Here is a 12,688-nt window from a genome sequence, read left to right on the forward strand (position 1 = left end):
AGATTGATACCAATCGACCAACTTAACACACACAGACTGAACCGATGCCACAAACCCTATTCCTGAGTATCCTACCACCTCAGAGGAGACTTTTTAACTGGTCTCCTTATAGAAATCCAAAAATCTCCCCTTATAGAAATCCAAACCAGAGCAGTTGTATAGGCACCAGTGGGGGACACTGGAGGTCTGTGTTACGTGCTCTCCCATACCCGCCACCTCCCTAAGAAACATTTGCCCATCACACAAATATATTCTGCACTTGAATTTTCAGTATAAAAATGATTACTTACTCTGAAATGAAGCACACAATATGGAGTGGCCAGTAAGCATCACAGAAAGGCTGAAAGCCACAACATGCTAAAGCAGAGAGAGGTGAGCTTCTCCATTCGGTCTTTTTCAGTTCTAAAAAGGAGGGTGTCTGCATAACCTCAGCTCATAGATGAGGCTAGGAAAAAGCAACATTATGCATCCTTTGCTGTACAATACCTAACTTTACAACCTTTTGTTTGGAAGAAGGCATCATACTGGATTGAAAGCAGCTTTTGAAATGGTAAGCAACAAAAATCCCTTTGAGGAATATTTTGCATTAAAGATGGCTTCAAATTCACAGTGAAAGACTCCAGTACCAGCCATATTCTGAGAACAATGTGTGCTCGCTCTCTGCCAGCCCTTGTGCCTGGCTTGCTGGCTTCTACAGGGAGTTTGTTATTGCCCTGAGGGAGTATTAGATAATGAAGAGCTCCGAGTTTTTCTTTCGCTTCATGCCTGGGCTCATCCTAATATGTGTAAGTAGGCTTAGCTTGCAGACTGTCTTTCTCAACCTCTTCCCCCTCCTGTTTTCCAGCAACCCAGCAACATTTTTTATAAATGAGCACTACCAATTGCCTCACTTGAAACAAGTTTATTGAATCCATCACCTTATTTAGAGTGTTCCAGAGATGAAAACGAGGTTTGCAGCTCTCAAACACATCCAAGTGCTTTCTTTGCACTGGGTGACTCCATCATGAAGCATCAAAAAACAGGCACTCCTCTGAGTGGTAACTACTCAAGTACCTGCTCCAGTCCAGCACTGCGCCCTAGTTGGCACACTGTCCTGCTAGAAGGAAACTTCAGCAGGGGACAGACAGGTTTGTGGAATGAGATGTGACAACAGAGACCCATCTATACACACTGATGAGGTAATACCAGGCAGAACAGGAGCTCAGGCAACCAGACCTTAATTGTGGTTTCAGGCAAATGGCTGTGTCCACTCCTGAAATGCCTCTGACATGCCATAACATTTTACTAAGCACATGAAATGGTTGTTTTAGGATGAAGGACAGCAGTACCATTAAGGACTTTTCATTGTATTTCATCTAAAATGAACAGACTTGATACAGCGTTTCCGGATGGTTTAAAACAATGGAGAACATTTTTATGGAAAGATCATTTATATTTTTATAGCCATTTCTTTCAAATCGTCAAAGCAGAAAAGCCATATAGTAGGTTGCTTGTCAAATCCAGCAGTGAGTTACGACCCAAGATTTCTGGAGTTATCAGTATGTGACCTTTGACAGGTTACTTCAGCTCTGTATTGCTGAAATGCACCTGTCAACTTACACCATTTCATCCTCTCTTTGAGATTGTTGAATTTAATAGCATATAGAAAGGCCAGAGTCTTAAAATAACTATGATAACAGGGAAAAAAAAAAATCATTGCAAGCCTGAAACATCACATTGCTTAAGCAGAGAACACCATCCTTCCTAATCCTTTATGAGCTGAAGCTGGGGAGTGAAGGGAATTGAAAACGTCTCCTTTTCGCATAGTCACATTGTAGAGAGAAGGTTTTAGACTGCAGGAGCTGCATCTACACAGTAGCCTCATCATTTGACTACACTCATGACAGCAAGAGGAAGAAACTAAGACCCTTAAGAGAGGAGGCCCTGTGAGAAGTTTCTGGTCTGTGCTCCAGGCCAAGCTCTTGTTTCCTACATCTGCAGTGTTTGGCTGCATCACAGAAGCATCACTATTACCAGCATGAAATTGATGGGTTAATTGAAGAACATTTTTAAAGGTCCCAATCCTGTTTAGTGTGCCCTGATCAAGAGAATGACAGCTGCATCTCAGCTCAAGGGTAAGAAATTTCTTCAAGACCAGAAAATCTTCAGTGTTCCAAGTGAATCTTACTTCCCAGGGAACTCAAAAATGAAAATCAAACACACTGTTAGCCAAATACCTTTCTTTTACTAGTTCCTGGTGAAAGGAAAAAGAACATTTACAAAAAAAAAATCTATTCCTAATCTTTCAAGTTGCTTAATATTAACTAAGCACAACTAGCTTTGCTCTTGAGATGCAAATGAGATTTTAGATTGCCGTATGACAAACCACTAGAAAATGTGGTTGCATTAGTCCTTGGGGAACATACACGACATCATCTGATTTTAAAATGTTCTGTCTGTAATGGCTCTAACCTTTACAAAGATTTCATCAGTTACCAGTATTGCTGATAACCATTCAATTTCTGATCAGGTATCGAGGACATAAAGAAAGGCCAGGTCAGTACATATATTCAGCAGAACATGAGCATTAGTCTAGGCAAAGGCGTGCAGCAGTTATAACCAGCTTCCTTATGCTATTCCTGTGCATTTGTGAGCCATCAGCTCCTCACAGGCCAGATTTTGTCTTTCCCCCAGCACACTTCAGAACCTGACTGTAACCCATTAGCAAGGTTAGATGCAGAAACGTCCTATCACCATAACATGTCCTATCAGGGAAGGAAAGGGAGAGCAGTGGAAGGAGGAGGAGAAGGAACCAACAAAGAGCTTAATGACCAGAGAACATAGCAGGCATATCAGTGCGAGATACAAGCCCTGCCAACTCCACTTAGTGCACTGCCTAACAGTCAGCAAAGAACAGCTCCTCCATCCTCCTCTCAAAGCACTGTCCTTGCTGATGATTACTGGTTAAACAAACAGTCAAATAACAAAGCATGAAAGCAAACAATGTTTTCTTGTAACAGCCTAAGAAACAGTTAGATAATGAACAGCACACACAACTGCAAATACCCAAATTTCTACCTTTAAAAGCGATGTCCACAAGTGAAGTTGCTCTCTCAAAAGGGGTCTGACAGACAGCAGCCCAAGGAAAGACATGAGGCTAAAGACAAAGCAAGGGGAGTGGAAAGCCTGAGAGCTGCTGTTCACAAAAATTATAAATAAAGTAAGCTGGCCTTTCCCAAGAAGGGCAGCTGGGCTGCACAGTTGGTAGATGGCTGAACCATTAGTAGTAGCAGTGGCTGCCTTCCCTTCACTCAGTGTTACCAAAATCTCTCAAATCATTTTGAGAACCTAAAAATACAGGAATTTTAAGTACAGACAAATGGAAAAATGTAAATAAATTCACGCTAAAAAAGAGCAAAGCACTGCTGAGCCAAACACACAGCATTAACCACTAGCTGGTGTATCACACTGCATCTACAGGTGGGTGGTGGGCAAAGCACAGTCCCACATAAACAGTCCAAAAGCACAGCAGCTTTCTCCCCAGAAACTATCTTGCCTTGCAGCTCCCCTCTGAAAAGCTTCCATGTCACTCTCTGAAATCCCAGGAACAATGAAGGGAAAGTAAGAGAAGTATGGTCCAGTGTTCAGATTATCATGGCACACAGCAGATCTGAGATGCTCCTTCAGGGTGGGTATACAGCTCCATTCCTTCCTCCTCTTAACACACTGCATCTCATCGCAGTGGGGCGCTGAACTCCATTTGCACGCAGACAATGGGATCTGGCAGCAGTTCAAAGGCATTTCAAGCAAAGTGACTGAACAAGCTCGCTGCCGGCTCAGGCAGAGCAGGATGCAGGGCGCCCACTCTCCTCCCCTCTGCTCCCCGGACTGCACGGGCAGGTGCTGCACCGCTGGCAGCGAGCTCCCCTTTCGTTCCGGTGGCGGGAGGATCAAGGGGGAAAGCAAAAAGGTGCTGTCACAGAGAACAGCAGCACCTAAAACCACACCTATAAGGTAGAGGGATGCAGGGCGGGGGGAAGAGAAGGGAGAGGGGGAGAGAGGTGGGTGGGCAGAGGGAGGGTGAGCGGGGGAGAGGGGAGGAAGGCAGCCCACACAGACAGCAGTGTCTGGCACCCTGACAGCTTGCTGCCAGAGTTTGTCTTCTGAAGCTGTCATGGGTTTATGGATGCCTTCAGACTGACAAGCTGACAAGATGAGGGAAACTACACTCTGCAAATGCATTCAGCAGCAGTAAATTGCTTCTCTTGCCCTAATGGGGCTCACAGTTTCACTCGAACTGATCTCATTACCAGAAGGGGGGAAAAAAAAGGGCAAACCAAACCAAATGCATGCCAGCTAAGTATACTCAGCCACTATTATTGGAATCTGAGACTGGAATAAATCTGCAGATGGACACAGAAAAATCACCTCCTTTTACACTACTAATAAAAAATTAATATGTTAAAAGAACAAGTACATAAATCTGAGTATGCTCTGTCACTATCCAAGTGTGTTTAGTCCTAATGGTGGCGGGGGAGATAAACTCTCATTAAACCCCTAAAAGAATGTCACAAGAGTGGTTCTGTATTTTAAAACATAATAGGCAATGGCGCTCTAAAAGAGCAGAGAGGCAGGCAGGGTGTGCTGGAGGAAACAAGACGCTTCTGAGCATGGCAGTCTATCCTGCTCTTTGAAGACACAAAGCCCTAGGTATGCTCAAAGTTGTATCCTTTCTCAGGCAGGGTTTGGGAGAAAAGGGTTTTCAGACAGGATGACACACTAGCACACATCTCTATAGGAGTTATTTTAACAGGAGCTGACAGCCCCCAGTGAACGCTTCTGTAATAAGACACTGCAAACTTAGTGCAATGGAGTGTTACAGGGTATTCGAGAGCTTTGGAAGAGGCCTGAATCTGATTGATCCAGTCGCTACCTCTATTATACAGCAAACAAAGCACCTCCTTCAAATTTTCTCCTGACAATACCAAGCTAAAAAGAAAAATCAGAAACAAGGGTCAATGATTAGGCTCTTGCAGCTACCTCCTGTGACTTCACCTGCTTTTGCAGGATGTCTAGTTTCTCACAGTTAAACAGATCAGGTAGCTGCAGTATGAACCGTCTCAAAGATATTTATTTTCTAGTGTCTCATTGCTCTGGCAGAACAAGAACAAGCCCTGGAAGCAAGGGCTAAAATGGTTTAAATTGTTTATTATAAATCAGATGATTTTCCTTTTAAATTAACAATAAAACTAACTCAGAATGCACATATGTATTCGTTCTGTCCTGTAATAACACAATGATTTGCTCAATGCTGTTTCATCATAGAAGATACATCACAAAAACATAGCAAATTATTTATTCATTTAATATGAAAAGTGAAAAAAGCATTGAAGTCTTTCAGAAGGAAAAGCACACAGACATACAGATATTTACTGCTGAGCAGTGAATAAATGATGAGGTTCTGAGGGATACAGATTACACACAAGAAACTGATGCAGCTGCCCTAATTAATCAACAAAAGCTAAATGGTTGTTGAGTACCTTTTAAAAATGGGGGTTCCACATCTAACAGAGGAGACAACAATTCTGCATCTTTTTAAAAAAGAAACAAACTTCTCAGAATTGTCATGCTACACTGCAGCCCTGCAAGTCTGCAGGCCTCTTTAACTTTGTGAATTGCAGATGGATGATGCTGACAAAAATTTTCATTTATACATAACCTAAAATCATTTAAATTTTTAGCTTCTGGCTGCCATCTCTGCCAGTAAACATATCGTTTCCATTCAAGCCGCAGTGAGCAAAAGGCAGATGTTGGAAACCTCTCAATACTCCACTAATCACAAAGACGACAGAAAATCCTGATTCCACACAATGCAGGCCTGATTTTTAAAATAACCTTGACTTTCATGACCAGTTTTCACGAAACACTTAATACATTTTCCTCCAGTCTCCAGTGTTTTACAGGGATTCTGGTTTATTGGGCACTTGCGGGTAGTCTTTTCCAATTTCACAGAATCACAGAATCGTCTAGGTTGGAAGAGACCTCCAAGATCACCCAGTCCAACCTCTGACCTAACACTAACAAGCCCTACACTAAACCATATCACTAAGCTCTACATCTAAACATCTTTTAAAGACCTCCAGGGATGGTGACTCAACCACTTCCCTGGGCAGCCCATTCCAATGCCTAACAACCCTTTCAGTAAAGAAGTTCTTCCTAATATCCAACCTAAACCTCCCCTGGCGCAACTTTAGCCCATTCCCCCTCGTCCTGTCACCAGGCACATGGGAGAATAGACCAACCCCTACCTCGCTACAGCCTCCTTTAATGTACCTATAGAGAGCGATAAGGTCGCCCCTGTGCCTCCTCTTCTCCAGGCTGAACAATCCCAGCTCCCTCAGCCGCTCCTTGTAAGACTTGTTATTCACTTAGAAAATGTTAGAAGAATTACTGTTGTTCCACGTACATGAAGACAGGCAATTTTTGCTCACTGCCTGAAGTCAAAACTTCAGTGTCTTTCTCAGAGGCTAGATCTCCTCCACTCTCCCCACCCAAACCTCCCTCAGCTTCCCACTCGACCCCAACTTCCAGGACCATCCCACACTGTCCCTCAGGTCAATGGCAAGCAGAGAAAAAATTCAATGGCTTCCCTACTGTTGAGCATCCCTTACAGGCAAGTACATCAACTACGTCATCATACTAGCAAGCAGCGACAGTGAGATTTCAGAGACATTTTCCTAAACAGTCAGTCCTAACTACCCAGGCTCTGGTACTAGTACTACCCAGGCTCTAGCTCACAAGCTCTAGTACTGCTCAATATTGCTTTGTGGCGATCCTCTTCAAAGAGCTTGGAAATACAGTGGAAGATGCTCTGTGCTGACACCAGAGAAAAGACAGCCTGTAGTGCTGCATGTTGTAAGTACAGCCTCCCCTTCCCAGACAACTTCCCCTTCATGAAGGCTAGGACAACCACGTAGATACCACATAGGTCTCTCTATAACATTCCCTGAGCAAGCTGTGGTATACATTAAGGTCTTTCTGACACCATTACTTGATCTCTGCATTCACTACTCAATTTATTTTAATAACTAGTGAGAGCTGAGGCACAGCTGCAGAGTTACGTAATATCAGAGCAGTGGTTTTCCACCAGGATCAGCAGACTATTTCTGAGGGGTCCAAGGAATGGTTACCAAAAAATGAAGCCAATCAGTCAATCAGAAGTAGCTTTAATTCACTGTAGAGGTGTCGATATCTTTTTTAGACAATTTTTGTAGAACTGTGAATTAGAACAGATTTTAAATGTAACTTTCATCAGGGTGATACCCAGGAAAATGAAAGTAAATTCAAAACATCTAGTCATGATTCAGATAAAAGCCTTTCTTCTGTCACTGTCTGAAACTCTGTGCCCACTGCAGCATTTCTGAAACAGTCCAAATCTTTCCTCTATTTTTAGTATTCATAATCTGGAAAACCCACCTGAAAAACAGAACCAACTATCAGGAGAAGGGGAGAGGCCTTTTAGAGTCTCTATACCTAAACTAAGAATGGTGGTAGTTACAAAAGATTAGCAGTATTTGCATAATTTCTCCTGACCAGGGTCATATTGTGTAACGATATTATTTCCAGGATGTCGGTTAGACCAAACCTCTCACCGTGCTTTGTATTAATAGTAGCTTAAAAGGGTATATGGTATCAAGGTAAACTTGTTTGAAGTGGCCTTAGTTTGTAAATAACCCAATCTTGAAAAGTTAAATAAAAAGGAGCAAAGTCCCACTGTCCAAGCAAATCTCCTAACAGGCCTATTTTGTAGTCCTGGCTTCATACCCCGCCAAAAACTTGATTCTCCCAGATGTATGTCACTTATTGGGTTTTACTACAAGGTGTTTACTTGGACCTTTAAAATGACGTTAAACAGGTAGGCAAAACAGATTTTTTGTGCCCTGCCACATCAGACAGACATGCTTTTTCTGTTGCATGGTTTTTAAAATACCTCGGGTTTAGGATGCTCTTTACATTGTTTGCACTTGAGAAACAGACGGAGCCTAAATGGTTCTGGAACCACCAAGACATAGCAAGATACGTGTTCATTTAGTTTACATTCTTTGAAAAATGTTCTTGATCAAGCCTGGATTCTTATTTGTAAGCCAGCATGGCTTGATAGCATTGATAGTGCTATCCTTGGACAGTCTTGACCTCCAGACATAAACACGTAACAAATCTAGTAGGGTTTACAATAATGTGCCAAACAAGAATTTCTCACCCAGTTCTTCAGTACCAAACATGCACCAGTCTCCTCTGTGCACAGATTCTGTCCCCCCATTTCTTTGCTCACTGTTGCACTCCTTCATCTTGCTTCACTACAGGTAGAAACAACACACTGAATGTGCTGCAGCCAGTCCCACAAATCTTGCTGGAGACAGTGAAGACCAAATATGTTTGCATTTTTCCTCTGGAAAAATACTAACAAAAGGCAAAACCCCTTCTTCACTAGTCTTCTGGTCACAGATAAAGCTGAAGGTCAGTTTAATAACTTCGTCCCTTCCAATGTGATAAGTCAATTTGATTTGAAAACTGGTATAGAAGACTGATGGAGGTTACCTCTTCGCAGACTTTCCCTGAGGTTTAAAAGTGAAATTCTGTCAAAAGACAAAAGTCAGCACCCATTTCAGCCCCTGCATAATTTGAACCAAGGGTTTACGTTTCTGGCAACACCAAAGGGTCATCTCTTCTAGCCTTCCTCTGCTATAGATCACTACTGAGGTACTTTAATAACACACTAAGTACCTGAAAAAATTAAACTTCTTTTGAGTTCCTTCCATCCTCCCTCACTCAAATATTGATAAAGGATCTAATTTACCTTAGTTCTTCTCAAAAAGATTCTTAGATACAAAACAAATTTTCTGGGGATCACCAAGGGAGGAGGGAAAACTTTTCACCCTTTGTAGCAGCCACAGAAATGACAGGAGAAGATTTAAGGATGCATTTATCCCAGACAGAATCTGTTTGTTAACAGAAAAACAGCTTCCTGTCCTGAATTTATCCTTTAACTGAGGTTAACAAGAGATCCACTTCATAGCACAACGAAGACTACAATGAAACCCAACAATAACTTACTGGCATAACAAGATATATATATATATATATATATATATATTATCAGTATTGGGAAGGGCATAGGGGGGCAAGAGGGCAGATGGCCCTTGCAGACTTGTGTAGGTCAAATCTGTGCAAATAAAATGTCTTTAGTAGAGTTAAAAAGATTTAGGTAGATTTCTAGCTGTTTTCAATGTTTGTGTTGTCACTGGTGAAATCTACCCTATTTCTATTTCAAGGACAATTAGGTCATACTATTTTTTTCGGCCTGCCACTGAAATAGAAAACTAGTTCTTGAGAAGGTCTTGATGTGGGATTAAGGGAAACAAACAAAACCCTGTAAAAGGTTTATATCCCTAAAAACATAGCTCTGTCTCTCAGATAAGGTGACCAGTGAGCCATTATCCATACTGTTCGGAATGAAGTGCCCATTTCAGGGATGACAAGAATTTCTGGGGCCAGGATAAGCATGTGATGGAAGACCCCTTTCTTCCTCTTCAGAGAAATAAAGGGGATCTGCTATAGGCACCAGTTATATCATTAAAATCTGTGAGAGATGACAGCATACAGAGCAAGTAACTTTTCCTTTTCTTTAATCTGTTCCACAGGACCCTGAGGGTGTCATTAGCACTCAGTGGCAGGGACCATCCTCATGCAGGATCTGCACTCACCCCTCTGCTTATGGCCTAGCTGTCCCAGTTAAACTTGGGCCTGGGCCTTTGCCCTTTGCCTGAGCTTTTTTGTAGGTGTATCTGCCTGCAGCCCTGCCTCTGGACACATCTCCTGCGTGGACCTCAGCCTTATGCTGGAGGCAGCTCATCTCCTAGAAAGACCCCTTGTTTAGATGCTGTAGCTTGTACCCAGTCCCACCTTTGGCCCTGTCACCTGTGTGGACTTTGGACCCATGCTGTAGCCTTGTCTCCAGCCCTGTCTTTTATGCCCCAGATGGAGGCTGGGCCTGGTTCTTCACTCACCTTGCCTGGAAGTGCCAATGGACCAGCAGCTAGCTCTACTGGCTGTGCTCAGACTTGTGGGACAGCATCAGTTAGGGAACTGCCTGCACTGGGGTCACCCTTGCCTCCTGGCTCTTGCTGTGCCCTGACAAGGGGCTGGTACAACCATGGTTGCAGAAACAGATTTAAAAATCAGTGGAAACAATATTCATCTCTTCTGACTAGTGATCGGACAGACCTTTTCCGGGAAGCCCTCCAAGTTGTCCATAATCACAACCTAAGTTGATTTCCAAGCCTGTAAGCATGGCCCTAGGACAGACCTTGGCAGTTTGGTGAATGCCAAATGGATCAACAGCTTTAATGCCAGATACAGAAAATATAATCTGAGAGACTAATATAGTTTTGTAATATAAAAAGACATGAATCATAACTTGGGTTTCATTTTGGGGAAGAAGGTGAAAGAAAGCAAGAACATGGGTTTGCATTTATAGGTAAAAACTTAAGGGCAATGTGTTTTTTTTCCTCCTCCAAATAGAAGTAGAAAGAAAAAGCTCTTGCTGTATTGAACACAGCATTTCCTAATTCACTCATTTCCTAATTCACAGTGATTACATTCACTTAAAATGCATAGCAAGAAGTGTGGAAAGGGCAGGAGTGAAGCCGTTCAATTGACAAATAGGTAATACATTTAGAAGACAGCAAGTGACCCTATCAGACCACCCGACTCCTGCCCTTACGCTTCGTAATTAATTTTTTTGTCTCTGTTCAGCTGTACTCACATCTTTTTCATCTCCCAAAAGATCTCCAAAAACCCATTGTGGATAAAACAAGTTAACATGGAATAAAGGATAATGAAGTTACAGGTGTTGCTATGCAGGTTTCTAGCCTTATATATTCCTTATACTCACTTAGAAGTGCCTACAGTTTGAGACGGTTCTATTTTATTTTTTATTCATTTTAATACTCAACAGGCTCATCTTAAGCAACAGCCAATCTTTAAAAATTTATATAAATTGTAATTAGCAAAAACCCACCACTCTAACCTGCCAGTTCTCTTAAAACTTCAGTTCAATAAACCTATTAAAATGTTCAAGACCTGATCCTGTCCAAGCACTAGAATTCATCTCTGTTGCATAAAGGTGCCATGATGTCTTGATGACACACCATAAGTAAATCAGCATATTTCTGGAGATATTTCAAGGACAGGACTTCACTGATGGGATTAGATCAACCCTGAAAGTTTCAGAGGAACTGATTATTATAACCTACCCCAGACAAAGAGATGAACTTGTGACTACAAAGAAACACCTGGCAGAAAAGTCCTTAACAGAACCAATTGACATGACAAAACAGACACAATTAGGAATGGCAAAAAGATAAAGTGTAATGGAAGAGAAAAGGAGTAATTTTTCCCTCTGCTTCAGCTATGACTGTACAGAGTTGAGAGATCTCAAAGGAAAGTAAAGGTGTTTAGGAACATAACGGCTTATATAAAGTTTTTTTTTTTAAATTATGCAAGTAAGCTGCTAGCGTTTTGTGGTACTATCTCTTTTTCTGACATTTGAGTGTGTAGCATTATTGGCACATGCATCTCATTGTAGGTAACATTAAAACATTATTAACCAAAAGAAAGTATTGCTAAGACAAGGGCTGAACTAGCCACGGGTTAGCACAAAGAAAGCCCAAAGTCCACTGCTAAAATAACAGTAACTTACAGTTTCCAGTGCTTCTACTTTCAAACACTGTCAAATGGCTTCTATCTGGCCTACCTGGTTATATATTCTACTGCATGATCCCTTCTCCATCTGCTAACATTTCTACATTTATTGTCTCTTCCCCAATTGCCTACCTTTTCTTTCACGATGAACCCAAAGGCGCAGTGGCAATTTATTGTGGCCATATCTGAAACAAAACATTATTTTCCCTTTGCTCTCATAGCCATGTCACATATGCACTGACATTAATAGAACGTATAAAGCATGAATTCCATTAATGGTATCTTCACTGCCTCATTTATTATATTTAACAATTTTTCATCTGAATATTACACCAAGTGTCTACGGAATTACACAACTATTCAAGCTGTACAGAATGCTGATTTGCTCATTACACTCATTCTATACTATCACAATTTTTTATATAATTTATTCTGTTTCTACTTTTGAGTTTGCAAAAGTCATCTTGGGTTCTGTTACCACCCTACTCATCACAACAACGTATTGCAATTACAAAAATCTTTATCATGTGTTTCAAGTTATTTTTTCTCCTTTACTAGTCTCTGCAGATTGTACTTTCCAAACTAACAACAAAAAGTTTACAGGAGACTGGTTTACACATTTACTATTTGAATTGTACCAGAAGAATGAACTATGAAAATGGGGGAAACACCAGCTATATAGGACCTACTACTTTTTTTCCAACCCTCTGAAATCCTTTTATCTGATCAATGCACGATGCCTTATTCTATGTATCACCAGAAAAATCTGGGTGAGGAAGAAAAAGCATAGTACTGTAGTATGAACTGGGTTGGGAAGGGGTTGCCTAAGGAAAGTGGGAACAACAAGTAGACCTGCCCTGTAAGGTATCTTTCATTTGGGCAACAGTATCACTCATCTATGACTCCCCAGGATAATTAGGGTTGGAGTTTAGCTTTTGGTTGAGAG

General features: G+C 41.6%; 1 protein-coding gene across 4 annotated transcripts in view; it reads right to left on the bottom strand.

The window, feature by feature from the left end:
- The window catches only part of NDST2 (N-deacetylase and N-sulfotransferase 2), a 135,399-nt gene that overhangs the window by 37,381 nt on the left and 85,330 nt on the right, over positions 1-12,688 (bottom strand). Inside the window, exon 1 of one of the 4 annotated variants that reach the window (XM_040564466.1) lies at positions 291-621. The exons of the other annotated variants lie outside the window; for them this stretch is intronic. The gene's annotated coding sequence lies outside the window, so the exon portion shown is untranslated. Of the gene's footprint in view, positions 1-290; positions 622-12,688 lie in introns of those variants that run through there. 4 annotated transcript variants of the gene reach the window in all.

The sequence above is a fragment of the Cygnus olor genome, chromosome 7 (assembly GCF_009769625.2).
Source record: "Cygnus olor isolate bCygOlo1 chromosome 7, bCygOlo1.pri.v2, whole genome shotgun sequence".
Classification (NCBI taxonomy): Eukaryota; Metazoa; Chordata; class Aves; order Anseriformes; family Anatidae; genus Cygnus; species Cygnus olor.